This window comes from Stegodyphus dumicola, chromosome 3 (assembly GCF_044657685.1).
Source record: "Stegodyphus dumicola isolate Sdum_Otavi_A_Nest chromosome 3, ASM4465768v1".
NCBI lineage: Eukaryota > Metazoa > Arthropoda > Arachnida > Araneae > Eresidae > Stegodyphus > Stegodyphus dumicola.
In genome coordinates this window covers 174,900,494-174,927,795 of record NC_140770.1, presented here as the reverse complement: position 1 = coordinate 174,927,795, position 27,302 = coordinate 174,900,494, and the positions used below count along the sequence as shown (strand labels likewise).

Here is a 27,302-nt window from a genome sequence, read left to right as displayed (position 1 = left end):
CACAGAATCTTAAATAACACTTGTCACTGCTAGCAATGCCTCATTCTGCCTCTAGTCCATCATCAGAAAATTTCATCAACCTGCTGTGGAGGAAGCTCCACGTTTATAAAGTCATTGCCGTCATCTTCAAAGGCAGAATTACAGAGGTTCTGGGAATCCCATATTATCTTTAAATTCTTTCAAAGCTTTTCTCAAGTCTTTTCTTGTACAATGCAATCATAAAATGCTTGTTGAAATTCTATTCAGTATCAACTGTAATCTCCAAATGCGGCTTTATGAATTTGTGTCCATCATCTATACAAATTACACTGAACAAAAACAAAACAAACAAAACAAAAAAAAAGCATTATCTAATTTTTAAAATCGCATTATCTTTCGGCTATGCTGAACTGGATGACGAAAGGGGCAATTCTCAAAACCCGCACATTTCCAGGAAACCCATGTAGCTAGGTTACCATTTTCACTTACTACAAAGACAACGCCAAACAATAATCGATTATCGCTCAGATTGGGACCACATGATCCTTCAGAAGCAGAACTTTCATCTGATTGGTTCATTTCTACCCCGGACAGAGTTTCAGCTGAAACATTTTTGGTGAGGTTTGAAGAACTGTCACATAGCCGCTACATTGTTTCTGTAGCTAGGTGGGATTTTTTTTTCTAAGAATCCTCCTATTTAAACTAGTGCTACCAAAAATCTTGCTTCTCAGGAAAGTCCCGTCTAGCAGGGACTGTTGCTAGAAGTAAATAACCACTTTAATCAACACTCACTAATAATATAGTAAAATCACAATGACCAAAATTAGCCTCAATCCACTATGTCTAATCCGTTTTCAAAACACATGTTTCGCTTTTGTGATAAGAGGAGAGTGGAATGTGGAAATGAACATGAGCTCAGCATAAGAGCGTATAGGTAGTGATCACTTTAGGTTTTCTACAGATGACATTCAGTGGATGAGTTGAATGTTGCCTTTTTTCCCCTCCGAGATAGCTAGATGGTGTTACTAGGTGGCTTAAAATACAGTCAAAAGTCTTTAATCCGAACCTACAAACTACAAACTTTCTGCATATGCTTAAACGCATGCGCATATGCATTTAATGTATAATGAATGGTATAAGCTAGGCTAAAATTATCTATTTCAGTTAATGTTGCAGATCGCGTTGTTCCTTAATCTTCTAATTGGATCCGGCTTATTATTTTTTGCAGACTGTTAGAGCAATTTTATAAAAAGTAAGCTTGAACTTTCGATTATGTCGAAAAGAGTTTCCGATTCTGGAGATATCAAAGGATTTACAAGCGAAAGCATGTTTTGATGTCCATCAAACAAAAAGTGGAATTGCTGCAAAAAATGGTTAAAGGCATGAAGAAAGTGACAGAGAGGTGATTTGTTTCTCTAACCATTCCGAAATCTGTTTATCAATTTCACGCTGCTCTGCGGGAGAGGGGGGGGGGTACATCGCAGCGCGCAATGAACTGGAAGTTGATCTGTCAGCACTATCATCTTCAGGGCAGATGTTTTTATTTTATTCGGCTTATAATTCCTCACTAAATGTAGTATTTCATCTCGATGTACTCCGTCTTTGATATGATTTAAATCAAATTCATCATTATAAATATCATGAATACACATGAAATAGTTTTCTGGTTGCAATTTTCTAATTTCGACTATGCGTAATGTATGCTTTACGCATGTGCACTTTGAAAGAAAAGTTTAATAAAGTAAACAAATAAATATTAAACTTTTTTTTGTAAATTTTGATACCCTTTAGATCATAATTGCTCTTTATTTCATATTTTTAATTTTATAATTTCTGCATGCCATCTTAAAAGATTTAAACTGATGAGCTATAATACAAAAAAACCGATAATCCAAAATCGCCGAAGAGTCCAAATTAAAGACTTTTGACTGTTTACGATAACCAAATGAGCACCACAGCATTTAATGGGTTAATATAGGACATAATTACACAGATTGGAATTTGCTAGCAAGTTTGCCCTTGAAACAGGAAAGAAAATTAAAAATCCTGCTCCAGAGGACATTCCAGCTGGCAACTTTATGAAATTTATATACTACTGTTATGAAATAATTTGATCCAGTTTTGTGAAATTAACAAAATATATGGCATTAATGAACTATACAATCATCTGATGCATATTTTAACTTTGAATGTCAAAACAGAATAGGGACTTTTTTTTGGCACTGTGGCTGATTCTTACCTTTAGTCATAAAGATGATTATTATGATGCATGTTGCTTTATCGAAGACCTGCCAATGATGAATTGCTATATTCACCCCCCACTTTACAGTGCTGAAATTTATTAAAAATATTTCCCTCATTTTCCACTTTTTTCAATACATTATTAGAATGAGCTTTCCTATAGTTTAAAATGTATTTGTTGATGCGGTAATCATTGTCTTACTTACAAAGACAAAATCCCATAAATACATACAAAGGTTACATTGAACCTTTCTTCTTGTAATTTTTTACCTTAATGCCAACTTAACACAAGAACTGTTGAAACACAGTGAAGCAAACACAAACTGACATTCATTCTATGATTTCAGCTGCATACTCAACTTCTCGACTACGACTGTGCAATTCTAAGATGTTTCTTCAAGTAAAAAATTGGTCAATGTGTACATGGATACCGAGGATGTGTAATTCTTAAAAATGCGCCAAGCAGTGGGTGATTCTTCATTGTTTTTCTTGAAGTCCTGTTTTAGATATTTTTGCATGTTTACAGAATTAATTCAAATTTGTAACCGGCAATATGATGAGTTAGCGATTTTCTAAAACACATGAAAACAATCGATTTGGCAATTTTTTTAAAACTCACCAATCTGGACCATAATATCTAGTTTTACCATATTGCTGTTGTGAAAAGACACGTTTGAAGATGAGTACAAGTTTAACAATTTAAAAATACTGTAATCCTAAAAACAAATCATATGGACCATGGCAGACAAAAAAATAAGAAAGGCACTGCAAAAGCATATGGTTAGACATGGCCAGAATCTCATAAAAAATAGCACACATTAGCTTCCTGGCAAAACATACTTTGGCTCAACTTTGATGTTAATGTTTCTGGTTAAGTAGAAGCAACATTAAAACTGGTTTGTAGTAAATGCTGCCAAATGAACACATAACTGAAATATTTGCTGATATTAAGAAAAATATTAATTTGTTCAGCTAGACATTTAGCACCAATGCTCATCCAATAACAACAACAAAATTATAAATTTGTTCACAGAATGTAATAAGAAATTTGTGTAAATAAGTACGTTAGCAACAACAACAACAACAACAACAACAACAAAAAAAAAAAAAAAAAAAAAAAAAAAAAGGCACATCAATATTACTGCCACACCATACAATTACATTTGAATAAGAAAATAGGAGTTATGCGCACAGCATTGAAAGAATACCTTTGAAGTACACCATACTCATTTCTTACCCTGAATCGAGCAGAACCATGTAATTATTTAATCTGCAACTACATTCTGAAATTTAATAATACACACAAATTATATACATTTAATACACATTTTGTACTGAAATTAAATAATTACAAATATAGTTTTTACTAACCTATACATGCAGAAATTCAGGAAAAAAAAAAACGCCAGATCGCATTCACCAGTTTGCTTTAGAAAAATGAATTAACATAAATAATTACAATTGAAAACCTATTCATTTAAGCAGATAATGGATTATAAATTTTAATTTTACCTTACAATCAAGAATGAGAATAGCCGCATCACACCCACACCAGGCTGCATACAGGCAAGAGAACATTTAACTGGGCTTAATAACAACTACATCACAGCAAAAGCTACTGCTTCTTGCTGCAATTTTTAATTTCGCTACAAATAACAGAATAATACTAGAATTGCTTACAATAAATGTACATAGAATGTTAGGATTTAGTATTAATATTACACGCTCTAGCTCGGCTGAAGTTAATATGTTAATGTTTCTGGCTAAGCATGTTCAACTAGATGCATTATTAAAGCTGAACGTATGGAAAGTGGAGCGCAGATAACCAAAATATTTGCTCGGCCAGATATTTAACATTACTATTAATACGATATCAAAGAGAACATGAAAAAATGAGTATATTTGTTCAAAAGAACACAGAAATACAAGAATATATTACATTTCGCAGTATTTAATAATAAATATGGGTGAATAAGAACATAAACACCACGAATTTTTTTTCTTCCTTTTAACTGCACACACAAACCAATAAACTATATACAATTCATAAATAATTTTGTATTCAAAGTTAATTAAATATTTACAAAATCAAAAATAATTCTTACCTATACATTCAGCAGAAAACGAATTATGCCTATAATTGCGGTCTGTGCAAGAAAAAAAATAATATTGATTAAAATTAATCAAAAAGACAATTAAATTTAAAAAAAGACTATTCATTTAAGTGGAAAACGCATTAGAATTTTAATTTATTTGAATTTCAACTTAAAATTTGGAACAATAGATATCACTCGTACACTCACCACACCATCCGACCACGTTCGAGAACAAAATGGCGCTCGATTCGCATGGCACATTGGAGGCATGTTCATGCGCAGATGGTCTCTGCGCAACCAGTCGTACGTTTAGCATTTTTACCATGTTAGAGCTAGCCGTCCGACGTCGTACGGGTAGACACTTCCAGACGGGCTTTGAAACTCGTAATCGATAAACCGGCCATTCCCCTATCGTTGACACAAGTCTTTCTATCGATGGGAAAAGGAGACTCTAGGCCATCCGAAAAAGCGTGGAATCGTTTTCGCAGTTTTTCAGTTCTGGTGTTTGCAGGATTTAATGCAGACATTTTGGCAAATAAATAAAATGCGTTTATTCTAATAGGGGAATACTTACGGACTGAATTCTGCTCATATTACGTGTACATTTTTTTAAAAAAAGTAAATAACTTCGAAATTTTGATAGCAAGAACTAGTTCCGAAGTAGTTTGAAAATCACGATTTGGTTTTTCATATAGACCTAAAAAATCTTTCAAGACGCCATGGAAGTAAAAACGTACGAGAGGAATTTCCTTCTAGAATTGCGACATAATCCTTTATCACTAAAGATGCCACTTCTGCCATATATATCATTTATTCAAAGAAAGGTAATAATAAAGCAGACTTTTAAAAATTTTTATAGAAAAATATTCGTAATGGAATTTTAAACCCTGCCAGAAGCATTCTATATAAAATGTGAAGTTTTAAACCACAGAAAAGGCTACACAGTACGCTAATGATTACTAAGATGGAGGGACAGATTGATTATTAATAAAATAAAGACCAAGGATTACATTAATAATATAAATAATGTTAATTTGGAACAGCTTGAGTATAGGACCCCATCGGCGATTTTTTGGCTTGGCCAAGCCATGGAAAAGCCGTTAAAATTGAAAATACAAGTTAGAAAGCACGTTTTAACCAGAAACAATTTTAGAATATATGTTTAAACAGCAAATTTGAAGGTACATAAGTAAGTAGGGGCATATTTTAAAATATATTGGCAAGTTAAATTGTAAATTTATTATATTTCATTGCATATTGTAAAAGCAGTTAAAATTGAAAATAGATGTTAGAATGCACATTTTAACAAGAAAAATTTTAAATACAAATTTAGAATATATATTTAAACAGTGAAACTATAAATAAATAAATGGAGGGATATTTTTAGCAGTCATACTGAAAATACAAATTACAAGCTGTAAAATTGAAAATAGGAGCTCAGAATACATGTTTAAATTAAAAATATGAAAACAAAAGTTAAGAATGCATGTTTAAATTAAAAGTAAAGAAAAGTTTGAAAATACACAAGTCCATGGAGGCATAATTTAAGCAGCAATATTGAAAATGCAAGTTTTAAGTTATAAAACTGAAAACAGGAGTTCAGAATAAATGTTTAAATTAAAAATAAAAGAAATGCTGGAAATTTAGTAAAGTTTACAAAATCATGGTAAATTTACAAAGAAATCCTATAGTACTCTTCCTACTTACTAAAGTGCCCCTTACAATTTCTAGAAATTTGTTAAATACATCAATATTTTGCTCCTTCGAAGAAAATTACACTTTCCAGTTTAAAACACACGGGAATGTGACAGGGTTGCCGAAGTGGAGTATTCTAGAATTTACTGGGTTACCAGTAAAGTAACTGTCCAAAAAGTGCGCCAAGCCAAAAATCACCAATGGGGTCCTATACTCAAGCTGTACCGTTAATTTTAATAGCGTATCAATTGCTGAATCAAATAAGGGTTCTAAAGCCTTGTGCTGTTATGTGGATTTGACTCTTGGCACCAAACAAGCGTGCTGCTTAGGATTTTATCATAAGCAGCACACTTGTATTTTTTATCAAGTAACCTTCATATGCTTTGCCAATCAATAATCAATACTTTTTCTATTATGCACCTGTCACACATTTTGTTGCCTGTGAAAGAGGAGTCAAACACATGCCTAGACCCAAGAATAGCAGCATCATTAAGTGTGTGGCATTTATTAGTAGTTGTAAACAATTTCTATTATATGAATTTGTCAACACCTACTCATACTGGAAGTTGCCTAAATTAAAAATCCCATCAAAATGTGTGGTAGGTGGATAAGGGAAAAGTAACCCAATAATCTAACCTAGTTTTAATAGTTTAAATTTTAACTTAGATACAAATAATACCAAGGAACAGCTTTAGTATTGGTTTTTTGGCGATTTTTTGATTTGGTCACAAACTTCGGTCGCCAAGGTAGACCCGGTTTTGAAAATCGGAAAAAAATGGCGGATTGTCAACAAAACCCGATCTAGACTAAATAACAATCTTCAAAAATAAGCGCTTAATTAGAATAAACAGTCTTTCTCTAATTTTCAACATTTCTAGTACTGCTATGATAAATTCTTAAAACACTACTGTAAATGAATTTATGGCAGTGATTATGTTATGATAGATGAAATTTACAAAAGGTTAATATATTAAATTACAAATTTTAATATTAATGTATTAAATATTAATTTTTAAGTAATTAGTTAATATTTCTATTATATTATATTAGTATTTAGCTAATATTTTAAATTTACAAAAGGTTAATTTTTATGTTAAAAGGCAAGTTATGAATAATGAAATTTACAAAAGGTTAATAAATGCATTTCAAACTAGTATATGTTAGACTAGAAGAGAAACACGCTAATGTCACAATCAAAATCGTAAAAAACAACCTTATATTTAGCGTAGGTATAATGAAATTCACCCTTCGATTCTAAAAGATTGCGTTTCTGTCTTGAATTCTTGGGGAATTTATAGTATATCATGTCAGTGTGGTTTAAGATATATTGGCCAAACAAAAAGAGCGTTGAAGTTTCGTATCAAGAAACATGAATCTTATGTCAAAAAAGGGGAAATTAACAAGTCTTCAATAGCGTATCATAGCTGGACTTTTAACCATAATTTTGATTTTGGGTCTGCAAAAATCATCCAAAAGGCTTCTTCCATAGGCGAATTGGATTTTCTTGAGGCTTTTCACATTCACAAAGATTTAGAAAGTTTAGTTAATGATTTGAAGTCCAATCCAGTCCTTCCTAATGCCTTTAAAATTCTACTGTCTTAATTCAATTATTTTTGCCGATAGATGGCGTTACCTCCTCGCACTTGGTACTACCAGAGGGTATAAAAATCCGTTCAGTGGTTGCTTTCCATTATTTGAAGTTCAGATTTTGAGCGTAATGTGCATTTGCCCCTCGCTCCCTATTTTAACTTCGCTAATATTTCTTTATGCTTGATCAGACAGCCTGGCTCAGTAAAAGTAGGCGGCCAGTGCAACTCTGATTAAAAATCTAGTTATAACCACGTGCAGTACTGATAAGCACCACGTGTTTCTGTGATTCCTATTTTCTTCTTTCTATGTATTTCTTTCTCCTGATGAGGAGGAACCTTTAGCTGCCCTCGAAATCGATTGAGTGTTTCATTATACCTACGCTAAATATAAGGTTGTTTTTTACGATTTTGATAGTATATGTTACTTTAGTTTTTTAGATTCTGTTATTAAAACAAAATAAAAAAATATTTCAAAATGAAGGAAATCAAATTAAATTATGACGAGTAAATTTTTTACCAGTGTTAGAAATACTTTATGATTAAATTTTGTAAATGGTAAAAATATTAAGAAGTGTGTATATTTTAATCACTCAACTTATTACAAGTAATTTATGATTATAATTTAAAAGCTAAAATTAAATTAACATAATGAGTAAATTTTGTACCAATGGTAATCATAAACAACAACAATAATCATAACTGATGATTTCTGTGAGAGATTCGAACAGTCATTGGAATCCACTAGTGGTGAAGTGATAAGCCACTAATCAGTAGTTCAGGCTGGCTATATGGGAGTTTTTGTGTTTTTCCTTACATGCAATGTGAATCTGAGCCAGTTGCTCTTAAAATGTCCTTTATGAAGGCATCCTTCTGCTAGCCAGCATATAGATTTATTTTTATTCGTAAATACTGTTCTCTCTTCTTATTTCTTAATTCTAAATCTTACTTCTGAAGTGAAGAAATGTTGCATCTATAGGTCGAAAAATATGGTCTATATGTTTGCAAAATCCTGTTCAGTTTTGGACAGCATTTAAATAAAATAAATAATTTGTACATGATGCAAACAAAAATGCATTACACTATTTCATGTAGTGAATAATTAATCAGGGAACAAAGTATAATGTAATGTTCTTTTATTTTGTAACCACAGTTTTTTTATGTTTGGGATCTTTACTTGCCCATCCGTTTTCCCACCAAAATCCAAATGAAGTTTTGTAATTTGTAAAATAAACTGTGCTTTGCCTTTAGAGGACATGTTACTAGGTTGCTAGATAAGATAAGATTTGTAGTCTTCAGTCCTGCATTATAATTGCTGATAATTTAATTCAATGCCGGTTAAGTTTTGAACCAACTTTGCATCAAATTGATTTATCTAGCCTTTGGCTACAAATTTATTTGAATTTAAATTTTACATTGGAACTTAATTGTTATCAGAAGTTATCTTGCCACAAGTGGTTGACTGTAAGCACAAAGTGTACCTTCTGTTCAGTACATTTAAATTTTTTAATAGAATAAGAGTATATCTTAATAAGAATATATCTAAACTTTATAATAATTACATTTAAAGACATTGAAATCAGTATCTAAGTGCTTGCCATGTAGTCAAATTTTTATATATAAATTATACTCTTACTTTTAGTATATAATTTTTATTACAAAAAAATCAGATTTCTGTTAAATTAAATGTTTAAGTAATGTAGAAAATTTGCATAAAATTTAAAATAAAAAGTCGACTATTATGTCAACATACTAGTATTAATAAAAGTAATAATACTCAGTGAAGGTGCTATTAAATTGTGAGATTTATAAAAATTGAGAACTGGTTTATTATAAGCAATAAACCATAATCTAAGCAACATTATATTTTTTATAGTCGGACAAATTATAAAAATGTTATAAAAGCAATAATGAAACCTAATTTTGGTCTACGAATTCATGCAATTACACATCCTTATAGTTCTAATTTAAGAAATGAGGCAAAAAATTATTTTTAGACCATGGTAATTTTGATCATTGCTCATTTTAAGAAACATCTAAGAAGTCTAAATTTGCATGTGGTTCCTTAGCAAAGGAAACACCAAGAGTTTACCTCATGCTATTTAAAAAGTGTTTTTTTTTTTTCTTTGAGGGGAGAGATGGAGTTTATAATACGCAGAGTTGACATATGAAAAAATGTCAAGACTCATGTAATGTAATATTAAAAGCAACAGTTTTAACTATAAAATTTTGGTTCTTTTAAAAAATATTTTAAATTTTGTGCTTTACTAACATGAAAGTAACTTTAAGAAAAACATGCAATTTATCCCTCCTGCTATCAAAGCTCTGATACCTACCAAATTCGTTAAAGTTACGTGGACAGAAATGGCGACATGTATTTCGGCTCAGTATTTAGGGTTACTATAAATAACAAGGTTATCATAATTTTTCATTTATCGCTCCAAAATGTCGCCAAAAAGGACTAAAGCTGTGCCAATACCAGCATTGTGGTCTTAATTAAACATGAATGCACCTTAATTCTGAAAATCTTTAATTAATCTAGTTAAATTTTAATAAGGATTAATTAAAATAACATTTATGAGGAAATCTCTCTCCTTCCTGAATGATCAGCCATTTCCAAAGGATGCCCAAACTCATCATTTATTTTGCTGTTTCTTCATCCAGGGCACTTAATATAATCTATACAGGACATCTATACATATTGCATATAATACTCATAAATAATCTGTGTGTGTTGTAAATAATAGGTATATTCATTATGTTTAATTTCATGTTTTGAAGTGCAAAAGAACTTTTTTAAAACATTCTGTAATTTTTTTTTTTTTTTTGTCTACATTATGTTGGAATTTTTGATGATTGAATTTTCAGTTTATTATGTAACACTATGTATGATTTAAATTTTATTTTGGTACTTTTCTGTTTTACCGGTGCAAGCGATAAAGTCACCAATAATGGTACCACTGGTGCCAAAATGGAATATCCTCACTGGTAACCTTTTATGCCTCATTTTCAAAACAAGTCTCAGCCATTTCTTATAAGATTGATTGTTTCTTTCTATACTGGCATACAATTACTACATAGAATTTTTACCAGATACTTCAATTTAATGCTTTTTAAGGCCATTCGCGGTAATTAAGTCAATTAGGATGCAATCACACCGCTCACCTGAAGGCAAAGTTAAGGGTTAAATTCATCAATTCTAATGAGAATGCACTAGCGAAGTAAAGCACTGCGATTTTACATAATTTTTGAGTAAGCTATTCGTATGAATTAAAATAATTCTTGCATTTAAACTTGTATTTGAAATTGATTTAACTTGAAATTAATGTAGATAATTACTGAGGGACTTTGATTTTTTTAGTGTAGTTTACATGAGATAAGATCACTTGGGGTCACGTGATAAGAACCGGCGAATCAGGATGTTAAACAATGAAAGCATAGTAAATTCTTAAATTAATGTCTTTTTTACAAATTTACTGTCTTTATTTATTGGCTTTTTACAAAATTTTAAACGATATTAAAATGTTTATGCCTTCAAAATAAAAAATTCTTAGAACTGACATTTGTTAACATTTTTTTGGCTAATCTTTGGAATATGGTAACAATCTTTGGAATTTGGCGACATTTTGGTAAGGCGATAAATATTACTAGCTAGGACTTTAGCAGTGTACATGGATAAAGTCAAGAGTGTGCGCAATGCCATTTTTGTGCAATTCTGGGATGTTTTTTTAAGTGAAAATAGGTCGACGTGTACATGGATGATACTGTGTATGTGCAATTCTTAAAAACATGGCAAGCAGTGAGTGATTCTGCACTTTGTCTCAATTTTGCACCTAATCTTCGTCATGATTAAACACTTTTGTTCCATAAAAGTTCTAGCATAAGTGTAATTCGGCTAGCAGATTGTTGGAAAAAAATGTTAAGTTTAAAAAAAAAAAAAAAAAAAAAAAAAGCCTTTACTTCATGAAAACAAAATGACATCCAAACAAAAACTAGCAGGTTGCTGTAGCAGGGCTGGTCGACGAATTTTCGCCAAGTTACCATAATCCAAAGATTAACCCATTTTTTATGTGTCTACTGTAGTATGTTGTTGCCAATAAAGTCTGCTTGGCGAGATTTGTGCCGGCGAAATGCATGGCAGGAGCATAACACAAAAGTACTAAATAAAGATATAGGTTATCTTAAAACTATATATATTTAGAGTATGAATTAATTAAAAATGCTATTAATACAATTTTTGTAAAGAGAGACACTATCACCAGTGCAAGCATTATAAAATAAAAGACATTGGCCATAAATAGTGGGGAAAAGTGAAAACTGTTATGGTAAAACTTCATAGAACTTCTTCTAATCTTGTTGATAAATATTTTTTTTAAATGATATTTTTATATTTGTTGTTGCAATATTTCACAGCAATAGAATTGATTAAGTACAGTACAAAGTTGAAGATGCGGACTTTATCAGGACTTTGGGAATTCTGAATTTGGGATTTTTTACAGATATTGGATCATTAATTTAAATCTAGTAAGATTATGTATAAAATATAAACTGAAAAATGTGAAATAATGGAGCATTTATGACTATTATGGAATCAAAATTTACAAAAAAAGCTTATTATTTATTTTTTGTATTAGATATTTCTTTCAATGTAAGTTCTGTAAAGTGCTTCATATTAACTGCTAACACTTTCTCTTTAATTATAGAGATAGACATAATTTCTTGTTTAGTTATAAAGTTTCCTTGTTAAATCCAGTAATTTTGCTGTGTCAAGAATTTGAAATTTTTTCATTCTGAAGAGCCTCTCTGTCACTTTCTTCATTATCAAAAGTTATATTTTCTGGCTTTAGAATTGCACTACAGATTTCGCCATTTGTTAATCTGTTGATGATTGAGGCATTGTTATTGAAATTAAAATCTTTACCTATATTCATTTTATTTATTACCATTTCTTCAGAAATTCCATTAATTAGAAAATTTTGCTTTTTGTTTGCGATATCTGAAAACCTTCATGGCTATCATCAACTAGTCTACACTTTACACTTTTGGCAATTTATCATGAGATTAGTGACGAATGACATATTGTTCCACTCAATTTTGCCATGCTTCTATTGCTAGCTGATGAAGTTAAACCTAATTTATATTGTTTTAGTAAGCTATTACACCAACACCTATTTCCCATACATGTTTATAACTTATCTGAGTCCTGAATAAATAATTTCCCATATATAGTTAAGACTTACCCAGGACCGGCATCCAGGCTGCATTATTTTGCGGCCGAGTGCTGTCTGTCTCTGTGTGGTCTAAATCTCCTGCAAAGCACCTACCAAAATTTAAAAATTTTGCATCCCAGTGCCTTTAAATTCTAAAAACTTTGCTTCCTTTAAATTTTACCACACCATCTCTTGCATCAGTCCTGGGCATATCTGAATAACAGATTAATTATTCTCAAACAACATTAAATGTAATCTTTTTTTCCATGAATATCATTTACAAATTCTGGTTTTTGCACATGGAATGAAATTTTTGTAAATTTCTCCTCATCAACACACTCAAGATTTTGCAACATAATTAGCTAAAGTTTGTTATCATCGGCAAATATGAAGTCAATATAAAAGTTTAACCTGCTCTTTGGTATTCAATTATTAATATTTAAAAAAATTGTTTAGACTTCACTGCATGAGTCATTATTCAAGCTGCCATGTGTTGATAGTCATGCAGGGAAGAAAGCAAAAAATAATAAATAATGATTTTCCAGGCTGGTGTCAGGGATATAAATTATTTAGTAGGTGTAATAATAAATGATCAATTTTTAAATATAGAGATGTGTTAGTGCTGAGGTGAAAATAAAAGTCAGAACTCTCCACGTTTTATTATGAAAAAAATATTAAATGTACATGTATAAAATATATAAATAAATAAATAAGATTGCTGGAGGTCTAGATTTTAGATCATTCCAGATATTGGATATCCGTATTTTGGACTTTGTATTGGGATTCCCAAAGCTGTGTCATTGTGCCAGATTTTTTTTTTTTTTTTTTTTTTACCTTTTTTGACCCATTTGATTCCAAATATTTTTGAAGTAAGTTAACTATGGAGGTTATGTCAGTGTATAGATGTGCTTGTTCTACAGCCATTTTTTTTAGGAAGTAGTAAATAGATACAAGAAATCAAAACATATAATCCATTTTGCACTGCTACTTATATACAGTGATCATTTGTGTTTTATTTACCATTTTAGCTTAGTGGCACATCAGAATTGTTTTAAAAGTGCAGATTAATATATTTTCAAATTACTTTTGAATAGGAGGCATATATTCATGCTATAGAATGTCTGTGCATATCTGGGTGTTAACCCTCAGCGTTATGACTGGCTTTATCCGATCATCAGAAGTTTTGCTTCTTGGCATATATTAGTTTATAATTTAAGATATTTTGCTTCCTTACTTTCTTTAATAATGTAAATATCATCTTGAGGAATGTAAGTGTATGAAAATACAGACTAAAATAAGTAATTATACAAACTAAATTAATAAATGCTGTTTAAATATTGGTCTTCATGACGAATCTAAAATCCTGTGCCACTCAGAGGGTTAATAGGAAATTCAGGTTGACCAATTCCTGCTTATGATAATATAATTTAAACATCCAGAATATTACTTCTGTAACTATGCATGCAATCATGGTTAGATTTTTGTTTACATCTATGTTTACAATGTAGGCTGTTCAGATTAGACTACCTAGAGAGAACTGTAACTTTCCATCATGCAATAGTTCGTTTCACATGTTTCTAGCCCATTTTGTGCTGAGATCTTTTTTTGCAGTGAGCAAAAGCTTATTCCTCAGGGAATGGTCCATGAGCATCTTTGACATCAAATACCGTATTTGACGGCATATAAGACGCACCCTTATTTAGACGGCCACAGGAGATGCTTCGAAATCTAATTTTAAGGTATATAAAAGTAATTGAAAATTTTTCATCTACGAAAAGTAGAACATATTGTTGAGAGAACATTTGATGGAGTGGAGTCTGAAAAATGCTGTGTAGTTGGGAGAATGAAAGCAGGATAGATACAGACATAGGTATGTTAAGTCCTAAAAATAACTAAAAACATTATGTCAAGAATCTGGAAATGGTTTAAAGACACTGATTTGTGTAGAAGTCAAGTCAAAGTTAAAATGTGTCACAACAAGTAAATAACTGACATGAACCCGGATTGCAAGGGAGTTTCTGCAGCTGCAAGAACTTGACTGTCCAGATATACCAAGCATAAAAGGGGATTGTATATAGTGCAAGGAAGGCTATGATTTGCGCTGCATTGACTGAGGTTTAAACTGAGGTCTAGCTGTAGTGGTGCAGATATAATCATGCTTGGAGTATCATGGACAGGAGCTTCATTTTGTTTCTACTGATGAGTCTGATATTTATTTAGAGAGTAATTCCAAACAATTTGAGGGACCAAAATGCAGGCAATAAGCCTGAGAACATCATTGAAAGGCTCGGGTATAAAAATGGTGAAATCATGGTATTGGTGAGAATCATTTTGACTGCATTGTCCTAAACATTTTTGCCAGTGCAACTATATATGCTGAGATATACACACATGACCTTGATTTGTATGTCAAGTTGTCTAGGGTGAAATTGGTAATACTTTCCTCTTAATGGATGCTAATGCTTGTCCCGATCATGCTGCATTAACAGTCAATTAACTTGAGAGTGAACAAATCCATCAGATGGAATAACCCAATTATTCTCCGGATTTAAATTCAGTATATCATGTTGGATGCACAAGAATACAGACTTGCATCATTACATATCCAGCTAGCTTTCCTCAGGACCTTCAATTCGCTATTTGTTGAGAATACACTTTGTTACTGAGAGAACTGCATGTCAATCTAATACACAGCGTGGAAAATTCAGGAGTAAGCACTTTATTAATTTTTTCTCTGTATCTCAAAAACATTGTGGTACTATATCACGTCTCCTGTTCTTATTTAAATATATTTTTTGCAGAAATAATCAATTCTGCATTTTCAAAATATATTGGGCATGGCAAACTGCAGATCTTGTGCAGGTTCCAAGTTCTTAGCTGTGAAATCATTCAAGTTGTGTGAATTTTTATACTTGTTGTTTTAATATTTTCTGCCAGCTAAAAATGGGCACTTAATGAAGAATAGTCCCCCCATTCAAAATAACATATTATTTTTAATCATAATTAATATTATAAATAAAAAAAGGTCCTTTATTCTGTGCAAATGTGCAGGCATAACAAAAATCGTCTAAATAGATTCAGGAACAATCAAAATGAATATTCCCATTGAAATATGATACCTAAAATTTTTTGTGATTACAATACTCCCTTTACTTCGTAAAAGAACTTAGTAAATTTTTTAACTGTCACTCAGAATAACAAGAACAAGAAAAAATGAAAATAACGAATTCCAGATAACATGCATATTATAATGAATGGCAACAACGTTACAGAGGACTGTGCCTGCACAAGAAGAAGGGCAGTTTTCAGCTTGGGTTGAAGTGTGTGGAGATTTTTTATTTGTCCAGTGGTGTTGAGTGTGATCTTATAAAATGTCTCTAATAGTGCCACCAACTCGGATAGTTGTTAAAAGTTTTCGAAATGTTTTAATTAAATGCTGTAGCTGTGTCTTCTTGCGTTGTGAATAAAAGAATTGATGCATCACCGGTTCTACTTTCCTACTACTGGAACATTCACGACGTCACAATAGCATTCCAATTGTTCTAATTACATTCCATCCTTTACAGATGCCAGTTCTTGATCTGAATTCTAATTTGTATATAACATCAAACATTGTTGGCACACAATAAAATAGAAAGTACACTTTTATAAATAAAATCCAGATTCAAAAATAAGACAATCAAAAAATAAAACCTCTGTCAAGAGAAGGCATGTAACTGCCCTCCCATAACTTTCTGCTGTAAAACTGTTACTGTAAAACGCAACCAACCTGTTACTGCAATTAGATAATTCCTGCTCAGAGGAAGAACTTCCAGAAGTAGACCATAAATTACTTTATTTATTATTTTAACAAGGAAAGCTATTGGACCTCCTGATGAAAATTCCCATGAAACTCTCAGATGTTCACTAATACGTGAATAAAACAATAGCTGCAACATACAGCATTTCAAATCAGTGCAACTCACATCACAGCTAATAAAGTCAAAGGAGTGTTCACAATATTTGCAGCCATAGATTAGCAAAATTAACATACCTGTTAGGTTTGAAGCATTACATCATCCTCGTGCTGATAAAGTATTCCATTGTAGTAAAGTTTAACATACACACATATGTATATAGCTTTATGATGGCAGTAGTGAACTCCACTGCATGGTAATATAGTGAGATAAGGCAAGACTGAGAGCAAAATAAAGATGCATTCATCATAAGTAATAATGATACTAGATTCACAGGCAGAAGGATTCATAATATATATAATAAGGCACAAAAATATTTATATTCTCAGTGGAGATGGTAGAGGTGGTAAAAAACATGTGCTGAATTTAAAATTAAGGTAACTGTTTCCTTAAATGCCAGTAATGAATAGCAACTCCCACATTGTTTGCCTTCTAGAATAATAATGTGCATATTTTGATACCTTCATGCTACTTTATGTTCCATTGCCTTATTTTTCTCAAGAGCACTCACTTCTCTCAACAGATGTATCACAGTTTGTTCAATATAGTAATTTGGGGAAGTTGCTTCAAAGGGTTTTTGTTTTTGCTGCAAAGTAAACAATTCTCATGGTCAACATTTGTCAACTGTATCATCCGTTTGATAATTCTATATCACTCTTATCAATAACTGCTAGGAATGTGCCTTTTCATACAGTGACCTTTTAACTCAAGGTTATTATATTATGTTTGGCTGTTCATAGCTGTAAATATTGTGGAGGGCATATGCCATTTTACAACCCCTGTTCTGGAAGCTGAAGCCAATTTCAAAAATGGCATATTTTTAGCTTGTTGTTTTGTTCATATTCTTGGTAATTTCTGGAAGTTTTGTAATGATTGCCATTGAGAACTCTGATAGCTTTCTTTATGAAAAGAATATTTAAAGATGATAAAATTTTAGGTAGACATGCGGGAACCATATTTTCACACGAATAAAATGAAAGTACAGGAACTGTCGCAACCAACCTGTTTGTTTGCTTTGTCAACTGGAGCTGATGGGTTGTCCACAAAAGCTGCTGTACTTCCGTTTTATTTGTGTTTAAACATGATTCTGGCTTCCCAGTTTAAAGTTTTATCACCTTTTAAACTTCATTTTAACCTCAATGTGCCAGTTAACTTTGAAATATTTTTTAACTTCTTATATATGTCATATTTTTGCTTTTAGCTAGAATGGAAGGTGCAGAAAATATCAAAATAATTATTTTGAATGGATGTGGCAGCAGTAAAGCTATTGTACCAGGCTGAGATAATTTGGCAAATTCTGCCTTCAGTTGTGATAATTCATTATTTCCATCTTGCAATCATCATCAGGAGTGAAAATATCTTTCAACATTTTCCAGAGCCATTTGTTTTGGTTTACTTGTGCCTTACTTTTATTCAAAAAAGCTTTATTATATATGCCTATAAGTTTCATTCATATGAAAAGCTGTTGAGGAATAAATCTTCTGTGATTTGTGATATTAACATATATATATTCACAGTAATTATCATGATACAATTCGGTGGTTCTAAATTCAAAAATCATACTAATCTGGCTTGGAATGACCTTCCTCTTCACAAGCCCCTTACTCTGCAATGACTCATCTTCAATTTTTAATTTTCAAAGTTTTTAAGTCTTTTTTAATGTCGTATAACCAACCATCTAGTCATTGGTCTTCCTTTAGGGAACGACTTTGAGCATTCAAATTTACTTTTCCTCAGTAAAATGTATAAGCCACTTATAGCCTCTCTTGGATGATATGTAGGTTTTCTCATTAATGATAGCAAATTTCCTGTCGATTCACACATTGTTTACTTTCATCCCATTAAAACTTTATTATGGCTCCCTATCTTGTACTTCATTAATTTGAATTTTTTTTAGAAGTTTTATTTATTTATTCCATGGTAGCAGTGCCACTTGCTGCAAAAAGTCCATTTATATTCCTCAGCTTCACAAATGAAATACAATCAAAAATCTGCACAACGTAATACCCAAGATTATGCAAAGCTTAAAAGTTTGAGGATTTCCAGTCATAAATGAAAAATAATTTAGACTAAAAACATAAAAATAAAAAATCTAAGAATGCACAAAAAAGCATGAATATTTTTGTCGAGAAATATATGTAAACACATTTTAATTTTACATTAAAAAAATTAAAAACACTGTATTTTATTATATTTTTCAAACATCTATTTCACAGTAAGCTTTTTTCAAAGCTGTAAAATATTTTAGTTTGAAGATCCCTACCCTAAAAATTTTAGAGTTTTGTATTACCAATTGCATATTTTTTTTTTCACTGTTACTCATAGAATAATCATGAGTTTATTCAGAATTCAGCATTCAAATTCTATGGAAAAGAATTTTTTAATTCTGTTTGTAATAAGAGTTCAAAAATTCCAGTTACTGTAATTTTGATCAATTGAAACAGCACAAAATTGATTTTCAATGAAAAGCTTGATGATCTGGCAAAATATTTATTTGGTAGCAGTGATAAATGCAGTAATCCATATAATAAATAGCTTGCTTCAGAATGAGTGAGGAAACTTATCACTAATAAGATATCCCTTAATCTTACATAAAAATAATAATCTTAACTTATTAAAGTTGTAAGATTATTATTTAACCAGTTATTTTTAATTCTGGCCTTTGCTTTAACTTCTCCTTTCCTTTCCTCACCAGAATATAAATGAGTTAGCTATTATTTAAACTGAGGTTTGGAGATTGCAAGGCAGAGTGTGTTTCTGCCAGCTGTGATGAGTTGCAATTAATTTGGCTTTGCATTACATAGCTGCCATTACTTGAATACGATATGCCAGTGAGTTACTGAGCCAGTTTCTAGTATATTTAAATTGTGTAGTCTTTGACTAGTAGTCTACATTTTAAATTGAATTTGTTCTTTCGGTTGCATCAAAATGAGCTGTAGTTGGCACACTTCTTAGCACAAGAATGTGTATTTCAAGTTCTAATTAAATTAAAATGTTTATTTAAACCTTTCTCTGATTTTGTAGTCATTTTCAGTTATAGCAATAATTCATTTTACGTCTGTTACGTGTTTTGGACTAACTAACTTTTACCAGATTAAGTAAAACCCCATAAAGTCATCCATATATTCCCATCTGGAGCAGTTTCAGAGGCGAGCTAAACAACTAGTGGTCTGTGCACGTCAGGGTCTCCATAAATGCATAGTCATCTGGAAGAACAAGCTTTTTCTAGTGAAAAACCATATTCAATTAAAATTGTTTATTGCAGGTGCTTCATAAAATAATATATTCACCAATCTATTTTATTTAAAAGTAACAAATCGAAAAAGATAATGACAATTTAAATTTTGCCGCATTTTTCTATATACTTACATTTTTCTGTTTTTAGAAATTATGTATTGAAAATGAGCACCTGTTGTTGCAAGCACTTTTGTGCTACCTTATAAGTGGTCACCGTAAAGAAAATGACTACCACTCATGTTCTCAATCTGTTTGTTTCCAAGAAATACTGATCAGTTTCAGATATTATGGAAATGGCTGCTATGAGAGGTTTTTAAAAGTTTTATTGGATAGTGCTGTTGAAGGTCTTTTATTTTTATTGTCAGTGTAGATGAACCATTAAGCAGTAAATTATCCTCCTCATTTTCTTAACTGTGTTCGATGACATTAGTGACTCTTATAAATTATAACTAGACAGGTTGCAGAGCTTGACATCATACTGGACAGGAGTCTGTATGGCAATTGATCTCCCATTGCTGCAGCAAGCCAGTTTTGAACTCTGAGATGGTTCTCAGAGGTTGATGGCGAGATGAAATTGCCCTTCCAAGAGTGTCCCTGTCTTTTTGTCTATTTTTTAATCTAAAAAAGAACTTATGTGGATGTCGTTTTCATTCCGAAAATAAGATTGATGAGGCTATAAATGCATTTTTTTCATCGATTCCAAGAAATGAATTTGTTTGAGACATTTAACCTTTGGAAAATTCGCCTACAGAAGTGTTTTGATGCTGGAGGAGACTACTTTGACATCCCTAAAATTTCTTATGTATAACTTTAAAAACCTATGTATATCTCAAAAATGTCAGAGTGACCCTTGTAAAGCAACTTTCAGATGTTGCTGCTTGAATTTATATAGACCTGATGAAATAACAAAATATTATCATCCAATAACTGCCACAATAAATAATGTTAATCTATAATTACTTTAAAAAGTAATGCAAAAGCATATTAATTTATACTATAAAAATGACCATATGCATATATTCTGCATACAATCCTTCATATATGGCTTCATGCAAGAAATATACTTCATTTTTTTTCTAATTAACACGATTCTGCAATTATCCTAATACTGACATAAAATAAAAAATTACCATTATTATTGATAGCTGATAATTTGAAACATGTTGTGGTGCATGTTTAAACAAAGCTAATATAACATTATATGATTTTGAAAGAAGAAACTCTAGAGAGCAAATTGCCTTTTTAGAAAACAGACCAACGCTTACATTGCACATTCCCAGCTGATAAACTTAATCTAAGCACCTTCAATATGATAGACATCTCACAGTTGTCTTAAGTTTATTTGTATGCAGTCGCAATAATCGCTCATAATTCTGATATCCCTTATTCTGAACTATTCATCTAATATTTTCTCCTGTACATATATTATCTATTTATCCAATGGCTTACGGGCTGTATAAGATTACAAATTAACGAAACAAACCAGTTGGTTTTTTTGGTTGCCAAAAAACATGTATGATCTACTAATACAAGCAAAAGCTAAGCAATATAAATTTAATGTACAAAAGAATAGACTGTTGAAAGTATCGGTTTTGATGCTAAAGAGTGGGAAAAAAATAGCTTGTTGACAAGGAGGAGAGGCCTATACACTGTCTTTATATTTTTTAAGTTATCATGATTTATTTTACTATTTAAATGCCAAAACAATTTTACATATTCCTTAAAAATTGTTGAGTAAAATTATATAGTCAAAAGTCGTTAATCCGGACTCGTCGGGACTTTGGCGATTCCGGATTATAGATCATCAGTTTAAATCTGGTAAGATGGCATGCAGAAATTATAAAATTAAAAATATGAAATTGTAATTTATGAAATAAAGAACAATTATGATCTAAAGGGTATCAAAATTTACAAAAAAAAAAAGCTTAATATTTATTTGTTTACTTTATTAAATATTTCTTTCAATGTAAGTTGTTTCGTTTTATATGATAATACTTTCTCTTTAATTCTATAAACAGACATAATTTCTTCTTCAGTTACAAAGTTCCGCCGTTCAAGTCCTATAATTACTGTGTCGAGAATACCAACTTATTTGTCAATCCAAATTTTTTCGTTTTCAATAACCTCTGAGTCACTATCTTCTTTATCGGAAGCGAATTATAATGACGAGGAATTTGATTTAAATCATATCAAAGACGGAGTACATCGAGATGAAATACTACAGTTAGTAAGGAATTATAAGCCAAATAAAATAAAAACATCTGCCCTGAAGATAAGGATAGTGCTGACAGATCAACTTCCAATTCATTGCGCACCGCAGAGCAGCGTGAAATTGATAAACAGATTTTGGAATGGTTAGATAAACAAAGGATATGCCTTTATCCATTTTTTGCAGCAATTCCACTTTTTGTTTAATGGAAACATACTTTTGCTATGTAGATCCTTTACATATTAGTAAATATATATCAGAAATTCTATTTGACATAATCGAAAGTTCAAGCTTACTTTTATAAAATTGCTCTAACAGTCTGCAAAAAATAATAAGCCGGATCCAATTCAAAGATTAAGGAACAATGCAATCTGCAACATTAACTGAATTAGATAATTTTAGCTTAGCTTATACTGTCCGTTATACATTAAACGTGCATTCGTAAACGTATTTTGCGCATGCGCACACGCATATTCGCAGCCGTAAAGGTCTTACGCGCATGCGCAGAAAGTTTGTAGCTTTGAGGTCCAGATTATGGGTGTCCGAATTAACGACTTTTGACTGTATCTTCATCGTGTATTTTTCTCAATATTTTATGCAACTGAAATATATCAGATAAAACATCCAATGGGAACGCCACATAACTTCCTTTTACAGACTATTAAATTATACACATTTTCTTGCTGCATTTCATTTAAACTTATTTCCTTGAATTTCATTGGAGGTATTTATTTCTCATTCAGTTAATTCTGTTCTCACTTTGCGGCAAGGCAAAAATACATAAAAAGCTCAAAACATCTTCATTAAGAACTGTAAAATCCAGAAAAACATAAAACACCAAATACAGTTAAAAAAAAATTTTTTTTTACAATTAAAATTAGGATTTCTACACAAAAATAAGCAATTCAGAAAAAACACAAAAACAAGCAATTGGTCCTACTCGTCAAAAAAGACGGCTGATGTTGGTGTACCTTCACTGTTCTACTAAGAGAAATTCTAAATCAGCAAGAGTTTCTAATGTAAACAATTGGTGACTTCATTAGCCCTAGCCCCACTTGATTAACTAAAAGCATAAGAACCTTAATCGGAACATTAGAACAACATACGAGGGCTATCCAGAAAGTAGATTACGTTTTGGAATAAAAAAATAAACAAAGTCTAGGAAACAAATTTTATTATATACAGATGAAAGCCACACTCAAATACTACTTTTCTACATAGTCACCATACAAATTAAGGCATTTATCGTAGCGATGTACGAGCTTGGAAATTCCTTCGTCGAAAAATTCGGCCGCCTGCGCCTTCAACCACTTCGTTACCTCTTCTTGCCTTCCATCTTGCACAAAACTTGTGGTAACCAAGCTTTTCACTGATGATTTCGTGCAACAAACTTCGCGAAATTTGTGGAAAACTCAAAGAAAGTTCCGTTATTGTGAAATTTCGATTTTCACGGACTTTAGCATCGACTTTTTCGAGAAGTTCGGCGGTCACTATGCTGGGTCTCCCACTTCGATCTTCGTCGTGAACATTGGTTCAGCCATTTTGAAATCTTATGACCCACTGACGCATCCACCTTCAGTGATAATGTTGTCCCCATACACTTCACGAAGCTGCCGATAGATTTCTATCGGTTTACAGCTTTTTGCAGTCAGAAACCTTATTACTGAGCGCACCTCGCAGGATTTTCAGTTAACGCAGACATTTCAAACCGTCACAGTATCTGAACGGAGCACAGCACGAACCTCTCACTAGCACGGCTAGATGCAGACTGAGCTGCGCAACGCTCTGACCCCAAGATGGCCGCGCTAGCCCCGCCCCTAGCGGACACAGACGGAAACGTAATCTACTTCCTGGATGGCCCTCGTAATTCAGTCATTTTTAAAGGAAAAAATGCACAATTTACAACTAATAAAAAAAAAAAGAAAAAAAAAAAAAAAAACAGAACTTGGGTATATGCATATATATATATTTATATACGTTTGGTGCGGGTGACTGCAACTAAAATGGGAGGTGCACAACTACATGTTATAGGAATCTAATACACAAAATTTCAACTTTGTAAGGTTACTCTTTTTTGAGTTTTGTAAGATACCTACTTATGTATAAATGTCACAAAAAAATCTGTCGTGAATTCATTTTACAATCTGTTTTGGAAAAAAGTGTCCTTTATTCTGGCCATATGTACAGATGTCACGCAAACCCGAAATTTTTTGCGATTACAATGCTTCCTTTACTTTGTACAAGGAAGTAAAAAAAATTTTAGCATGCAGAAGAACTATTACATTCGCATTATCGTACCTAGAATCAGTCAAAACGTACATAATTAATGTTTTGTATACATCAATTCTATTTGATAGCCATACAGTCAAAATTAACTAAGATATATAATTCCAAAATTGGCAATTTATGGCATCATTTATGATTTGCATTGAGCAGTTGATTAATAAATAAAATTGGGGTAGATTTTTTTTCCGTTTAATTTAACATTATGTTGGGTATGCCGAAAGAATTTTCACTCAAATGATTTTGAAGTTTTCATAATCTAAAAATATCTTTATAATAATCTGGTAATTGCACAAAAAATTCATTAAAGTACAAACATTTTTAATTAATGCAGATCAAATTACGATTTGGCTATATGTTGGTATGGAAATCTACCAGTGTTTTCTAGAACACGAATTCTATAAGATTCTCCATTTTAAAGGATTATATTAGTCAGTATTTTTCACAATAATTTGCACAGATATGCTTCTCATTCAATCTGTAAACACAAGACACTTTTTTTCTAAACAGTATTTTTAGTCGTGTACAAATGCAAACATTTCACTCTTCAATTTGCGTACAACCCTTGAACATGATTCCCAATTTCTAAATCAAATGTCTTAGTCAAATTTTGTTGTACAGCATTCTGTGTTCTGCAGAAGTATGTAAAAAATTAATTTCTCTGAGATTTAAAAATGTCAAAACTTGTTCCTTTGTGTCATTTTAAACATTCTTATGACTGGAAGTATATGTTTATGACCAATGGTTGTGAAAACAGAGGCCGGATAAAAACTTGTGCACATTATGTATATTGAACATCATGTGAAACAATCTAAGTCAGAAAATTATTTTTACATTAATGCTATGAAATGGCTGGATGAGAGGTATAATTTTAAATCACTGTTTTCATGAATTACTTTTGCGACAGCTGTTATTACTTTTTGTTTAAAATTACTTTATGAAAATGGTAAGAGGTATAATAAGAGATTCATTTTAGTTGATATTTCTCTTAGGAAAAATACAAGAAAATTATTTGGCTGCTGAAAGAGAAGTCACTGCTTAAGTAATTCATTCTATCTTATATACAGCAGGCTTTTGTATTTTTGCACTGTTTAAAAAATAAAGATCTTAAACTACACTGAATGGCAGCATTATGTTGGATAGTCCAGAAACTTCCCAACTTTTCATTGACTGTATATTATCTGATAATAAATATTGTGCAAATATGCAGGACATGGACATACAGCCTTTTTGCAGATTCTAACAGTGGTACAGCTGAAAATTGATTTTGGAGAACTTATTGATTTGTAGATTAAGACACAATAACACGCCGAATAAATACTAATTCAGAAGTCAAACAACAAAAATCAGCATTATAGCTACAAAATTTTCACAGGACTAGTTTCGATGGTTTTACCGAACCAGCATCCTCAGCTGCAAAACCGCAAATGAACAAGATAGGAAATAATGATTAGATAAAATAAGAAAGCCTAGACAAGAATAAGCAAGTGGCGCCATCTGTTGGTGAAACCAGAACTAAAACATAATTTCTTTAAAGGCTGAAGGCAAATTTGAATTGTAATTAGGATCGTTAACTAGAACAGAAAGATTTTTATTAACGTGAAATGCGAAACCAGAACTAAAACATAATTTCTTTAAAGGCCGAAGGCAAATTTGGATTGAAATTAGGATCGTTAACTAGAACAGAAAGATTTTTATGAATGTGAAATGCGGCTCAGTCAAACTTCAGTTCATCTAGATAAGGATGACTGATGGAAATTGTTATTGCAGGACTTGGAAAATGCATAATGTTACAGAAAATCTCTACAAACTCTGAGCTCGCACTCGCACGTAGAAAATCTGACTAGTCTTCATCTCTGCACATATATTTCTTTTTATATATGGATTCAACATTAATATTCACCTTATTGTCATTAGTAGTGAATTACAACAGTCCTACTGATAGTGTTAGGAAAGTGCTTTTTTTTTTTTTTTACCATACTTTAAAATTTTTATGCTAGATAGCACAAAAGAAGCTTTGTTTCTCATTTGTCTTTTGTAGTTTAAGTTAAAAATATACGAATCCTTTACTGTAATTCTAATATGTTATATATTTTACGTTACTTTGTGTTGCAGTATATAATACATAATAGTGAACAGAGCATTTATTTCTGCTTTATTTATTGTTCTTGATGTCTGACTTGCAGCATTAATTTAACATTTAATTATTTGTTACATGAATATCCCGAGTATCTGATATTATTCGTAAGTCTTGGAACATATTACCTGTGAATATAGAAGTGTTGCTGTACTTCAAAACAATCCAGTTATTACAGGTTCTAAGGCGATAAGAATCAGATAATATTCATAAAATTCCAGGACTAGTTTTGAATATTTAAAGATAAAACTTATATTTAAACCTTCTTCATCTGCAACATGTTATTTTAACTCAGATTTAATCCAGTTATTATTGTAAAATTTATTACTAAATGGTGATTAGATATAACCCAGTGGTGGCAGTATATATATTTTAAACTGTACCTATAATAAGTTGGCTACCATTGTTTTGTATGATACAGTCCAAATTCATGTGTACTGCTAACTTCAATTTTTTATCACATAAATAAAGCTTGTAATTTCATGCATTTACATGCTAAATCATCCAATTCTTTTTATCAATTTTCAAAGAAAAAAAGATATAACTTCAAATCATTTTTGAAAATTAAAAATTTAGATTCATTCAATGCATGATAACTGGCATATTTCAAACAGTCAACTTTTCAACTTGTACTACACACAGAGATCAGTAACACATAGTGTATCCATATGAG

General features: G+C 31.5%; 1 long non-coding RNA gene across 1 annotated transcript; it reads left to right on the top strand.

Moving 5' to 3' along the window:
* Positions 1-4,697: 4,697 nt before the first annotated feature.
* Positions 4,698-27,116, top strand: LOC118195932 (uncharacterized). The gene is made up of 2 exons (XR_004759338.2): positions 4,698-5,140; positions 25,485-27,116. It is a non-coding gene; the product is annotated as an uncharacterized LOC118195932 (long non-coding RNA).
* Positions 27,117-27,302: the final 186 nt, after the last annotated feature.